General features: G+C 48.8%; 1 protein-coding gene across 2 annotated transcripts in view; it reads left to right on the forward strand.

The window, feature by feature from the left end:
- The first annotated feature begins 2,373 nt into the window (after nt 1–2,373).
- The window catches only part of KLF3 (KLF transcription factor 3), a 35,795-nt gene continuing 25,502 nt past the window's right edge, over nt 2,374–12,666 (forward strand). Inside the window, exons 1-2 of one of the 2 annotated variants that reach the window (XM_055434181.2) lie at nt 2,378–2,513; nt 11,719–11,778. The gene's annotated coding sequence lies outside the window, so the exon portion shown is untranslated. Of the gene's footprint in view, nt 2,514–11,718; nt 11,779–12,666 lie in introns of both variants that reach the window. The other variant, XM_055434180.2, reaches the window with a different exon arrangement.

Raw genomic sequence — 12,666 nt, forward strand, 5'->3', positions numbered from 1 at the left:
GACCAACAAGACACTGTGGGAATGGGGTGGACTGGGTGGTAGCCAAGGAGTGGGTGGGGACTGAGGAGGTCTGGAACTGAGTGAACCGCAGGGCTGTGACCAGCAAGGCAGGGAGGAGTTGAGGACGACTTCAGGCAGTTCTGGTTTGGGCACCTGGAAAGATGGTGGTGTCCTTCACTGGCTGGATTCATTTTTGTGTAAGTTATGTTTGAGCAGTCTCCCACAGGGCACTGAACATGGTGTGTTCATTAATTAACCTTTTTTACGACTTTTCTTTTCCCTCCTGCACCTTTCACATCAAAGACACTCCCTACTTATCTTGAATAACGCTTTTTTCAGATAGACCTACTTCACTCCAGGTTTTCATCATTCTGTGTCCCTTGAGTGAAGCCTGTGTTTTTTTTCAGTCTCTACTATAAGCCAGGCATGGAAATGCAAAACAATTTCATCAGTCGTCACTAATGTTTTTTCAGCTAATACAAATCTAAGGCATCCGATCAGACATTTAATGCTGTCAATGATCAATAAGTTGTGATTGGTAATTGACACAAATCCAACTTTTTTCCTTGCACTTGTCTTTATTCACTAAGAAAAACGAAACAAAAACCGTCATCCTTTTACATTTTAAAGATTAATTTTATGGGACAGCAGGATGGCACATAAACTGGTGTCAGTTCTGGGTATTTTCCACGTGGTCTTTTATGTATATGCATTTTTTTTTTAACAATAAACAATTTCATTACTTGAGGTTTCCCGGTACTAATTTTATAATATTGTGTAGTTACACGCTGGGGTTCCGAATACACGGTATCTCTATGTTTTAAGTAGTACCATGCCTGGATGAAGCATCAAAGTGAAAATGGTGAACTTAAAAGGCCTTTAAAACATCTTGAAGCAATAACAACCCATAGACTGCAGCAGGGGCGTTTTTAAACAGTGCACAGGACTAAAACAATTGAACCAATTTGTCTTTTGTTCTTTTTATTGCATTCTTTTATTACATTAATACTGTTTAAAAAGAAACTCAAAAAGCATTAAACTTGGGTACCAAGCTCTGCTAAGTCCTCCCGGGGGCCAGGCTCCCGGGAAGGCCCCCGAGGACGCTCGCCCTCGGTCCTGGGGAGGCGACTTGTAAGGAAATGTCGCCGCTCTTGGCCCTCGGCTCGCCCCCAAGGTCTCCCTCCAAGCGGGAGGATCTGGACCGAAGTTTGCCAAGTTTTCCGACTAGCCCGGCTGAGCAAACGCCGCTGCGCCCGGTCGGCGTTTCGCTCCAGCTGCAGGCCCGGCCGTGGGAAGTTTGCCCGGGGGTATCCGGGCCTTCAGAGAAAAGTCCCCGGGAGGCGGGGGCGCCACCGGCCGGGCCGCACCTCCCCCCGGGGCGGACGACAAGTGGGGCCCGGCGCCCCGGGCACAAAGAAGGCGCGCTGGAGGGCGGTGAATGACCTTGGAGACGCGGGAGCGTGTTAGGGCTGCAGTCACCCCGACTGCCCTCCCTTCCCTCGCCGCTCTGTCTCTGCCGAATCTGCAACACCAGCGGGGCCTTCCTCTGGTTTTCCTTTAAGAGAGTTGTCCGCGCTGGCCCCTGGGCCCAGCCCTTCCCACCGCGCCCGGGGCCGCCCTTCCCGCCGGAGCCGTCTGATTGATGGCCCGGACCGCCCGAGGTCCCCCGCCTCGGCTCGCCCGCGAGCCCGGCTGTGTGTCTTGGAGGCGGCGCAGCGCGCTGCTGCCCTGTGGCGCCCGGAGCGGCCAGCGCCGCCCTTCCTTCCCCCCGGGCCCGGGCGGCGGCGAGGCGGCGGGGCCGGGCCGGGCCGGGCGGGGCCGCGGGCGGAGGGCGCCGGGCGGGGGCGCGGGCGGGGGCCGCGCGGGGCGGGGAGGCGCGGGGCGGGGGCCGCGCACGCCCAGCCCCACGGCCGCGCCGCGCCTCGCGGGACAGGTCGGGCCGGCGGGGCGGCGCCCGGCTCCGGGGAATAATGAGTGTCTGTCAGGCCGTCCCCGGGTGACTGGGCGGGGCGGGGCGGAGGCGGCGCGGGAGGCGGGGGCGGCGGGGGAAGGGCGCAGGGCGGGGTGCGTGTTTGCGCGAGTGACTCGGCCGACCCCTCCGGCGGCTGCCTCCACCCAAGTGGGTGGGGACCCGCCCAGCCCGGGCGGCCGCGGCGGCTCCCTCTCCCCTCCCTGACCCTCCCACCCCGGGTCCCAGCCTCTACTTACCCCGCCAGCCCTGGGAGGCTCGCAGAGCGAGCGGCGCCGGCGTCATGTGACTGCCCGGAGTTGGTGCCAGGAGCCAGAGGGGAGCCAGGAGCGGAGCCGCGCGGAGCCGGGGCCCGAGCCGGAGCGCAGCGCGAGCGCCCGCCGAGCCGCGCCGCGCCCGCCGCACGCGCGCCTGTCCCCGTCCCTGTCCCCTGCGGCCGCCGCCCGTCCTGGAGCGCTGACACCACTGCATCCGCGGGCTTCCAGGCAGCGCGGATCCGGGCCTTTATTTCTCGCCTGCAGCGCTCAGCTCCGCGCCTCGAAAAGTAAGTCCCCGCTCTCTCACCTTTCCTTCTCGCCCCGACTCCCGCTGCCCCCCTTTTCGGCTCGTCCAGTTTCCTTTTTTTTTTCCCCCCCCGGGGGGGGTGGGGAACGTGCGGTGAATGGGCTGGGGGTGCAACGCGGAGGTGGGGGCGCCCCCGGGCTTGGGAAAGTGCAACAGCTCCTCGCAGCCGGGGGCGGGGGTGGAAGAGGAGGCGAGGGGGAGGGGGCCCCCGGGTTCAGCGGTGGAAAGTGTGGGATTGGGAAGAACCACCGTGCAGATCTGCGGGAGCGACGAGCGAGGCCAGCGGCGCCCGCCGCGGCCCGGGATAGGGCGCGGGCGGGGGCTCACCTGTGTGGTCCCCCGACCGCCTCCCGCCTGCCCGCTCGCGATTCCCTCCAAAGCCCCAGAAATCTCAGTGTTCTCCGCGTGTGGCAACGTTGTTTGGAGAAAGGTAGCGCCGAGGCCGCGCGCTCCTGCTCCTCCCCCTCCCCGCCCCCCGCCTGCGCCCCCCGCCGCCCCCCTTCTCGGACCGGGCGCGCTGCCGCTCACCCGTCGCCGGAGCAAACTTGGAGCAGCCTGGCGGGCCCTCTGGGAAGAAACTTGGGGCGATCGGGAGTGGAGGGAGCATCCCATTCTCGGTCCTGGAGTCCAGGAGCTGGCCGGGGCGTCTGGATCCCTGAGGGCAGGGGAAAGAGCTGGCCGGGTTTGGAGAGTCGTCCTCGGGTGCAAGGAGAGAACCTGCCGCAGTGTCTGGAGGAAGGATTGCAGCGTGGCTGGAGGCGGAGAACGCCTTAGGCGACTGCCTGCAGTGTTAGGGACCCGAGCCGGGTGGGGACCGAGGGAGGAATCTCTGGACCTGGACGCTTGGGACCTACCTTTGGAGATGGCAGACAATACCTGGAATTGTCATAGCTACTTTGGCAGATAAAAGCGAGAACAGTATTCTACTTTAAATTTTACTGCAATATATAAAACTAGATGAAGACCGTGTGAATGGGACTTTTTTTCCTAAACCAGGTTAAAGGGAAATTGGTAATTGCTCACCTTCTTGTATTTCACTAAAATAAACATTGTACACTGAATTTGATTTTTACAAACTCAGAATGTATTTTTCGATAGGTCATCCAAGACATTTTAAACATATTGATTATATTCTCATAACAGTCTGGTGTATAGAGAAAAGTATGAAGTGGTATTCTGACTTCCTTTAGATTTAGTGTCTAATTATTAAACAAAATCAAGTAGGGTATAAGGCAGTTCATTATAGGTTATTTCACATAACAGTTTTGTGCAGTCCTTTTCTGAGTGCTTTATATGTGTGAATTTGAGGAGCACTTTTAAAAGAGAAATTCATCCGGATGATAATCTACATAACCCAAGAGAAGACTTGCTTTTAGGGGAAAAACAATTTTATGACATTAACATCTTGAAAATTTTGTGAGTTAGTAGTATTTTTTAAAGAGTGGATGTGTTTCTTCCGTGGCTTGAAACATGGGGTATGGAAGTTGACTTTATTCTGTTCACAGAAACCTTAAATGGGATGTTTGATTAATTTCATTCAGTTCCCTAAAGAAGCTGATATCTCAGTTTCTACAGTCAGTGGGGTTTGCTGCAGAACTGTTAGGAAAAAAGCAGTCTAATGTACCATGGGTGAGGTCAATGAAAATAGACTATAAGGAGCATTCTGGCTGCCTGAAGGAAAATTCAAGTATGAAAATCCTAACGTGAGAATAACACAACTAACTGCTTAGACCACAGAACCTTGTCAGATGTAAAACATGGCAACATAGCTTTGGAGAAAGCTATTGTTTTTTTCACTGCAAAGTTTCTAAATTAAAACCCTACCTTCTGGTTGCTATGGACACAGTGATGCCTTTTTTTTTTTTTTCCTTTTCTTCTTTTTACCTGTAGTTATATCTACACACAGATTCTTAAATCTCTGCTACCGGGAACCTAGTTAAACAGTACTGGCTAACAAAATAAAGAGAAATCGTGGGGAAAGGACTAGTGAATGGATTTTGCTGCCTTACAAATACCTAAAGGAAAATAGACATTTTAGAACATCTTATAAAAATCGATACTCTATTCTACAGATTGTATACAATTTTTCAATTGGATTAAATGAAATATCAGGCACAGAATTGCATTCTCAAAAGGTGGATTTCTGTAGATGTGTGTACATGTAGAACAGATGTGCAGTGCTGTGCAAATATCTTTGTAACTCTGCAGTTGAGAAAGACTGAAAATTTGGGATGACTCTAGACGTCTCCACACTCTTTGTCTTGGGATTTAGTTCTGTGGCTCAAGAACTTAAAATTGGTCCCATTTCGGTTCTGTGGGATGACCCCAGTATCATCTGAATTCTCCGCTGCACTGCTCTCTCCTTTTCCTCCTGATGCTCTGAGACTGCAGTATGCATTACCCCAACCCAGAATTTGACTGTAGCTAGAGACCAGCCATTGGGATGGGGGAGAAAGAGACAAAAGAAATTGGTAGGGAGGCTGGTGTTAATTAGGATGGTTGCTGCTGCTTGAATATGATAAAATCACATGTTCACTTATGATGTTTACTGTATGTGGAAGCTCCTATTTGTAAATAGGGCAGGTCTCCTGTATAAAGCTGGTGTTATTATTCACACCCATAGAACAAACACCTCCACCCGCCTGTTGTTGTCTTAAAAAACTCCAGCTGCTCATGAATATAGGGTCAGGGAGGGCCGGCTAAATGTTTCTCTGTGCTTTCTCTCCAGCACAGCCAGCAGAGCTGTTTCCTGTTCTTTGTTTCAAGGCTGGGGTTTGCGTCATACATTCCAAGTGGCATATGTGTGCTCTTTCCTGTTTCAGGCTGTTTTCTGGTAGATCAGTAGCCCAGACCAGGCCATGGTCCCTGCCCTTAAACTCCCTGTCCCCACCCAGGGAGTTATCATGTCTCCACACACTTAGGATTGCCTAAGATGCCTGTGTTATGTCATAATGACAAAAGTCAGTTAACCTTTTTACATACACCCTTTGCTCCAATGTGTTTATATGGGTGAATAAGTAATTTTACATTTTTTTTTTAATTTATCAATTCAATTTCAAGAAATATGTGTGTGTGAGTATTGGCTGGAAATCTAAAGAAGGTTGTTTTGTTTGTTTTTCCTTCTTGTTTTGAGTATTGGTTTGGCGATAGGCATTCTGCCCTGGAGCTGTCAATTTTGGATGGGGTTACACCTTACAGTTCAGAAGATCTAGCAGGATCTGTAGGATGTGGCTCATATTGCGTTTATACCACTGGACACGAGGCATAGGAGGCTTCACTGAACGGAGAGCTCAAGCAGTCTTGGACTGCTTGTACTGACTTGAAGTCTTGGTTATGTTTTAAGGGAGAAACTGTGTATTGAAACAAATTATAAGATGTATTGAGAGCACTACAGGATTATTTCTTTTTAAGGACAAAGATTTTACTGTATCCTATATCTGATTTCCAAACTGTTTTAAGAATAAAAAGCTCAAAGAAAAGGAGAACTGGAATAAGTTCATTTAATGATAGTTTGGAAATGTTTAACCTAATATTTTGAAAACAGAAGGAGAATGCTCTTTGTTTTTGTTTTACAACAGCAACTTTCTCATAATCTCCGCTCCACCCCCAGCCCCCTTTTTTTCTTTGGTATATTCTGTCAGTTGTGAGTAAGCAGATTTCTGGGTTAACTATTTAAAACCTATTTTAACAAACTACTTTTCTCTTGGTTCTCCAGAAACAAAGTTTGCATAAAATGGTTGGAAAAGAAAAGTTTTTTGGCAAATTTCTCCCTTAAACTTCTTATGTGGGGATTTTCTCTAAAATCTAGAGGAATTATCTACAGTGTTCTCTAATGGAATTAATGGAAAGAGTTTCTGAGGCAGCACGTCAGGCCTTATTCTTTCCCCAAATTGGGGATCATAATAATAATAATGGTTCGGTTTTAGCTTCTCAACGCATCACATTTTTCCTTGATGGATAAAAAAGTAAATACACAGTATGATATTAAGAAAGCTGATTGGGTCAAATAGTAGGATATTGATAACCTTCCATGAAAAAAAGATGGCAGTTTGGAAAATTTCAATAAGATTTTTTTCTTTCTTCTTTGAAGGAAACAGACTTGTGATATTAAGTTGCTTATAATTTAAACTGAATTCATAAGTAACCCAAATTGAAGTAAGATTTTTTATTTTAGCTCCAAAGTTGTTAACAATCCAACTAGATTTGATAGATGGAGTCTTTATTTGGCTTACTCTCAAATCATTCTTTCCTCCATATCTGTGGGGAGAGGGAGATGGTTAATAGAGATGATGAGAATCTAATATTATTCTATCAGGAAGTATTATGCAAACTTTTAAGTGTGAGCTAAACAATTAGGGAAAATTGTACCAATCTGATAGTTGTTATAATCACCAAAAAAAGTGGTGGGGCGGGGATGGACGGTCTACATAGAGAACGTAGTCTCCAAACCATGTAAATCATATACCTCCATCCCCTTCTTTAGATATTTGCCTTCGTGTGTGCCAGTCAACATTTTTGCTATAAAATGAATGGCTATCTTAAAGTGGCATTTCTTACTGTTTTCACACCCCGTTATGTTTAAGAAAAATAAATGGAAGCAACTTCACCCTTTAAATACCAGGAATTACATTATTTTGAAAATTGGGTTTCTTTCTGAAGTGCTTCAGTTACCAATGGTGCTAACTTTAAAAAAGAAAATCCCTAGAGCCATAAAACAATTGATATCTGGTAGTATTCCAGCCAGAATTCACGTTGGAGTGAGTTGGAAGGGAAGGATTGTGGTGACCCCTAGCATTCTCATTTTCAAGCCTGATCTGTCCCCTTCTTAGACCCAGTTTCGCATCTGAAACAGTAATGCCCGCGCTGGAGACAGGAAACCAGACGGCAGTCTGCCCTGATAAGGGAGGGCATTGTCTAAGGGAGGGAGCCGTGCTTCCCCCTCAACTCTCCTTCCTTGAAATTTAGTAGCAATAAAAGAGATACAATACTACAAACGCAGTTTCTCAACCAGAACTAAGACTGTTTTCTCCCAAAGCAATAACTGGCTCTGCTTTCTCTGGATTGTCACCATAGTTTAATGGCACATTAGAAAAAACAATTAGTATATTTTGTGTCTGTTGGTCAGAGTATTTAATAAATAGTAAGGTCCTTTCTCTAGCAAAGCGGGTTCCTAGAGGGATTGGAAACTCATTCCATTGTGTTGGCAGGTCGAATACATTACCATTTCCCCATCTCATTATTAAGGGGAGCCAGAGACCAACTGTAGTCACTTACATGGCCCTTCAGCTTCTATGTAACCCTGGGTCTCGCTGTTACCCTCTCCTGGGAAGGGGGTGCTCCCTTGAGACGCAGCCCCCTTTCAGAAGGACCAGCTCAACCTGGGACATGTCCAAGATGGTGGCCAGTCTCTGGAAGGCCTGGGGCTTTCCAGGGATGGCCTGGAGCTAGTCTCAGCCCAGATCAGTGGAGTTTGGCCAAATCTAGACAGAAGAGATCCAGCGGACACTGAGGTCAATCCCTTCTACCCAGGAGAGCGACCAGTGGTCCAGTCCAGTGTGGGGTTTTTCTCCTTTGGCCCATATGCTTTAGTTCTCTTAACTACTGTTCTCTAAGTCTGATCACTGAAATCCCCTCCTTTATCTGTTCTTGCACTGTACGCTCTGGTCCCTTACAAAGCTTTGAGCCCCAGAACCGCTTTCATTAGTAAGTTCAAGTTCCTATTCCAGGTCTCCAAGCAAGGGTGTTTTTTTCTCCCAAGCGTTATTTTCACATTTACTTTGTGTTTCAGAAGATGATTTACAGACTAGTTCCACTGGCCCCTGGACAGATTTTCTTTGTGTGATACCTGATGTACAGTAACTCTTAGGCCCTTGCCCTTCATTTTATCCTCGCATGTGAGAAAGGTAGTTTGGCATCCATTCATGTATTCAGCCCACAAGTATTTATTGAGCACCTACTCATTAGAGCTAATCTCAGATTGCGTGTGGTCATTATTCTTAGTTATGCCGCAAGGATGGAGTAGGTCCCAAGTGATCTAACCTGAAAAGTCATTTTGAAATCATAATTGCCAGCTGGAACCTCCCCATGGCACTGCCTCCCATGGACCAGTGTGGCAGCACACACATCCCACGCCCCGCCGGCCCTGGGGGAATGCCCGAGTATAAGATGATTTGACTTCAGAGTGGGTCCCACAGCACAGAGTGGAGCAGAAGAACAGAAAGAGTCCTGGGTCTGCAGCAGACACACTTCTGTTCTTGGCTGCAGCTCCCACCAGCTCGGCGAATTTGGGCGAGTCATTTCACCTCTGTTCCTTCATTTCCTCATTTCTAAAATGGGGATGAGGACCTGACCCTTCCACCTTTGTACAGTTATTATGAGGATTTCCGTATTTACTTGGGTGAAGCTGCCAATTTTTTCTGAGCAGTTTTATGGACCAATTGCAGGTGCATTGGCCAGGAAGAATAGTGTGCCTAAATCGGGGCCTTCAGACTGTGTCTTTTGATGTTGCATCCAAGCCTGCACTGGGCGGCGGGTGGGGGGGGGGGGTGTGTGGAGGGGGAGGTGGCGGGTAGCAGGGGACAGCAGGCAGGAGTTGAGGTCGCCATTGCCATAAATCCACTGCCCCTGGTTCCGGATCCACAATGGACGGACCTGCCTGCAGAACTCTCCATTCCATGCTAGCTGTGGGTCATACCCTGTTGCGGGAGGCAGTGGAAGTGAGAGCCAAGTCACCACCAGCCTTGAAATCAGACTGCTTTGGGTTTGCATCCCAGCTTTACACCTTTAACAGCTGTGTGATCTTGGGCAGATTACTTTACCTCTCTGTTTCAGCGGTAAAATGAGAAGGTAGTACCTCCCCATATCATAGGCATGAAATGACACAGTCCTTGTAAAGAATGGGACCTGGAGAGTGCCAGTTATGAAGGTGGTGATAATCAGTAGGAAACCTGTGACATTACTGAGTTCCTGGTTTTCCTTGGTCAATAGAAGTAGCATTAAAGCAAAACGAACCAAATGTTTGTGAACACACATGTGCACACACGCAAGCACACACACGTCAAGTTCTTTTCTCTCTCACTGTCCTCCACCCCACCCCACCCCCGCCCTTAATTTAGGTTTTCAAATAGAGACCTTGACACTAGACTCGTTTAGAAGGGCTCTCTGGGTGAGTGATAAAAAACGAAGGGTTAAGGTTAGGAGCAATAGGTTTTTTGAGGAAGTTTCGCTTAATTGGTTTCCTTTAGGTTAGGCCCCCCTCACCCCCTCACTCCTATTACTTTTTTAAGGGAGATTTTCAAGTGCATTTGAAGAGAAAGGGAAGTGACTGAGACTCCTGTAGCTCAGGGCTTTTTATGTTCACTCCTTATGCCTGGCAAAACCTTGACTTAGCGGGTGTGCCTGATCTCCTTTGGGGAGCAGGAAGGCAACCCCTCGAAGGAGCTGTGAAGTATGCTTGTGCTCAGGCGTTTCCAGCCCAGGTGGTGGTCTTGGACAGCCTATTTGGAAGGTAGAAAGGCCCACCTATCTAGGTAAGAGGAAGCGGCCTCAGATGGGCCCAGGAGCAATCAGCTGGCTGCTCTGAGTAGGGAGAGCCTTGAGCCGGTCTTTGAAGAATTAGGAGGATTTAGATAAGCCGGAAGGGGATGGGCATTCCACTCTGGTTGCCCAGCATCGGGGCCAAAAATGAACAAAGGCTTTGGGGGCGGGGAGGGGGAAACAGGGCAGTCAGCGTGAAGGGCTCCTGGTGGAGCAGGGGGCAGCTGGTAGGAAAGGGGGCGCTGAGCATGGTGCTTGAACCTGCTCTACAAGCCCGAGGGGTTTCCCTTGGAGGAAAGTTAGGAGTTTGGAAAAGACTCACGGAGAAGAGGACTTTGTGATGTATAGGTGGCAAGTGGCAGGTCGGGGGAGAAATGGTCAGAATGGCTTGGAGGGTCCAAAGGGCAAGCATAGGAGACCAATGGAGGGGAGACCCAGTAACACAGTCTTGAGGTGTGAGAGCCTGGCCATAGCAGTAGTAGAAATAGGAACGTTGGTGAGGAAAGCTTGAAAGATGACCTCTAGGATTCTGAGGTGAGAGGCCAGAAGATAAGGCAGATATGGGGCACAGCCTTTTGGGGATGAGGACGATTTGGGTTTGAGACATGTTGAATTCTCTGTTTGTTAGCTTCTGAAGGGAGAGCAACAGCTCACGTCTCCACATCCAGAGGTTCTGTGGCTCTGTGAAGCTTTTAGTGTAGCATCCTCAGGAGCTGGGGGAAGCAATGTCACTTCTTTCTGGTTATTTGCAAGGTTCCAGCCATCACTGCTCAGGCCGGAATTTCCAGGAACTGGCAGCTGGCTGGAGCCAATTGGTCCCTCCCAGCCTCACACTCTGAGGGTGGGGCCCCATGGGTGGAGGCCCCTCAGGGTGGAGTGGGGTGGGTCTCCAGTGATAGGGCACCCGGTGGAGAGGCAGTGGCCTCACACAGCCCTTCTGGATTTGATTATATAACACATCACAGGAGAAAACTGAGGGCCAAGGCAGGCTGCGTAAGCCATGTACACAGCAGGATTACGCATGAGGGGTGCTTTCAAACCAAGTTGGGGTCACTGGCCCTTAAAAAAATGAAAATTGTTGGCATGGGGAGGAAAACAGTACATAACCTTAGTAGGGAAAATGACTAGTGTTCGCTGAAATTGCTGTAAGAAAGATGTGGTAGGCCACTAACTGAGTGGCATTGAACTTGAGAGTTCACCTAAAGGGTATGGGTTTGTGTCTCCCCGCCCCCACCCCTGCTCTGCTGGGCCCTAGTCTGGAAAAGTGGAGGGACTTCGCTTGGTTGTTACCTTTGCACCTGTCCTTATTTACATGCAAAATCAATTGCTTCACTTGGTCTTTCCGAAGTACAGGGTGTGGGCAGAATCTTATCTGAAGCCATGTCCTGTTTGGACAAGTTGGACTGCCTTGGCAACCCTCCATAGGGTGGAGCAGCTGGGTGGAGGCAGGAAAGTAAAATTGGGTGGCTTGTTAGCCCAGAGAGGAGAGAGGGCGGATTGTTTGCTCATGGATCATTATATTTAATCTGAAACTAAATAATTAACTTCTTTTCCATTTACAAAACATTTTGATGCAAAATAACTAATTTCTGAGTGGCAAAGATTTAGAAGTGTTCCACGGAATTTTTTTTTTTCCTTTCACACCAAAGGTAGAAGACTGAGGTAGGAGAAAAATCACCGAGTGACAGGAAAATGGGACGCCTTTCCAGGTAGGTGCCAGCATTCAGCTGTTCTGAAAGGAGGCTCCGACTTAGAAATGTCTACTTCCATCTGTTGCCCGGACCCTTGGATTTCTGGCCAGAGCAGCTGCCATTAAATACACAACTCCTTGGAGCTTTTGAAAGACTTTGGGTACAAAAGTAAAGAAAGAAAAGTTTCTTTGGAGAGGAAGTTTAGGGATGTTACCTGTCCTCCTCCTGACCAAGAATCGCTCTCACATACACCCACACACACACACACTCACCCACGCACCTTTTTTTTTAATTTGTCTTTTTTATTTTTTCCCTGAAGTTCCTTTTGGGAGTGAGAGGTGAGAGGAGGCAGCATGCTTCCTGCTTTAAAGCCCAGAGGCTTGGATGGGTTGAAAGGGGCACTTACAGATGGTGTACTGGTTTGGGCACCCTCTTTTTCTCCTTATACCTGGCTGAGGTCGGCTAGGAAACAAAAGATCAGCTTTGAAGGAGGCAGGTAGTCTGGAAGCTTCAGGGTCAGGCTGGGCAGGGGGAGAAGAATTCAGGGTCCTTTTGAGTGCATTAGACAGGAGAGAAGGGAGAATGTCAGAGCAAATCCTGATAGATCGCCAAGAAATTTATTTCAGATACATTTTCTCTCCAGAACCCGCTCCATCCCCTGCCACACACCTCCCTCTCTGCCTTTCTTCCCCACTCCCCCATTCTTCTAAGGAAGGGGCAGTTATTTATAAGGTTGTTTCTGTAATAAAATGTGCCATAGCTTCAAGACAAGCTATTTTCAAAGGAGGCTGGCAGCATAGCCTCTTACATTAAGGCCTGTGTGTATTTCGAAGCTCTGCAGCTCATTTGTACCCTCATGAAGCAATTGTCGAGTAGGCCTCATGGAGGGCCGAAAAGGACCATGTG

This window comes from Moschus berezovskii, chromosome 5, assembly GCF_049115385.1.
Source record: "Moschus berezovskii isolate FMDL1 chromosome 5, NW_MosBer_1.0, whole genome shotgun sequence".
Lineage (NCBI taxonomy): Eukaryota > Metazoa > Chordata > Mammalia > Artiodactyla > Moschidae > Moschus > Moschus berezovskii.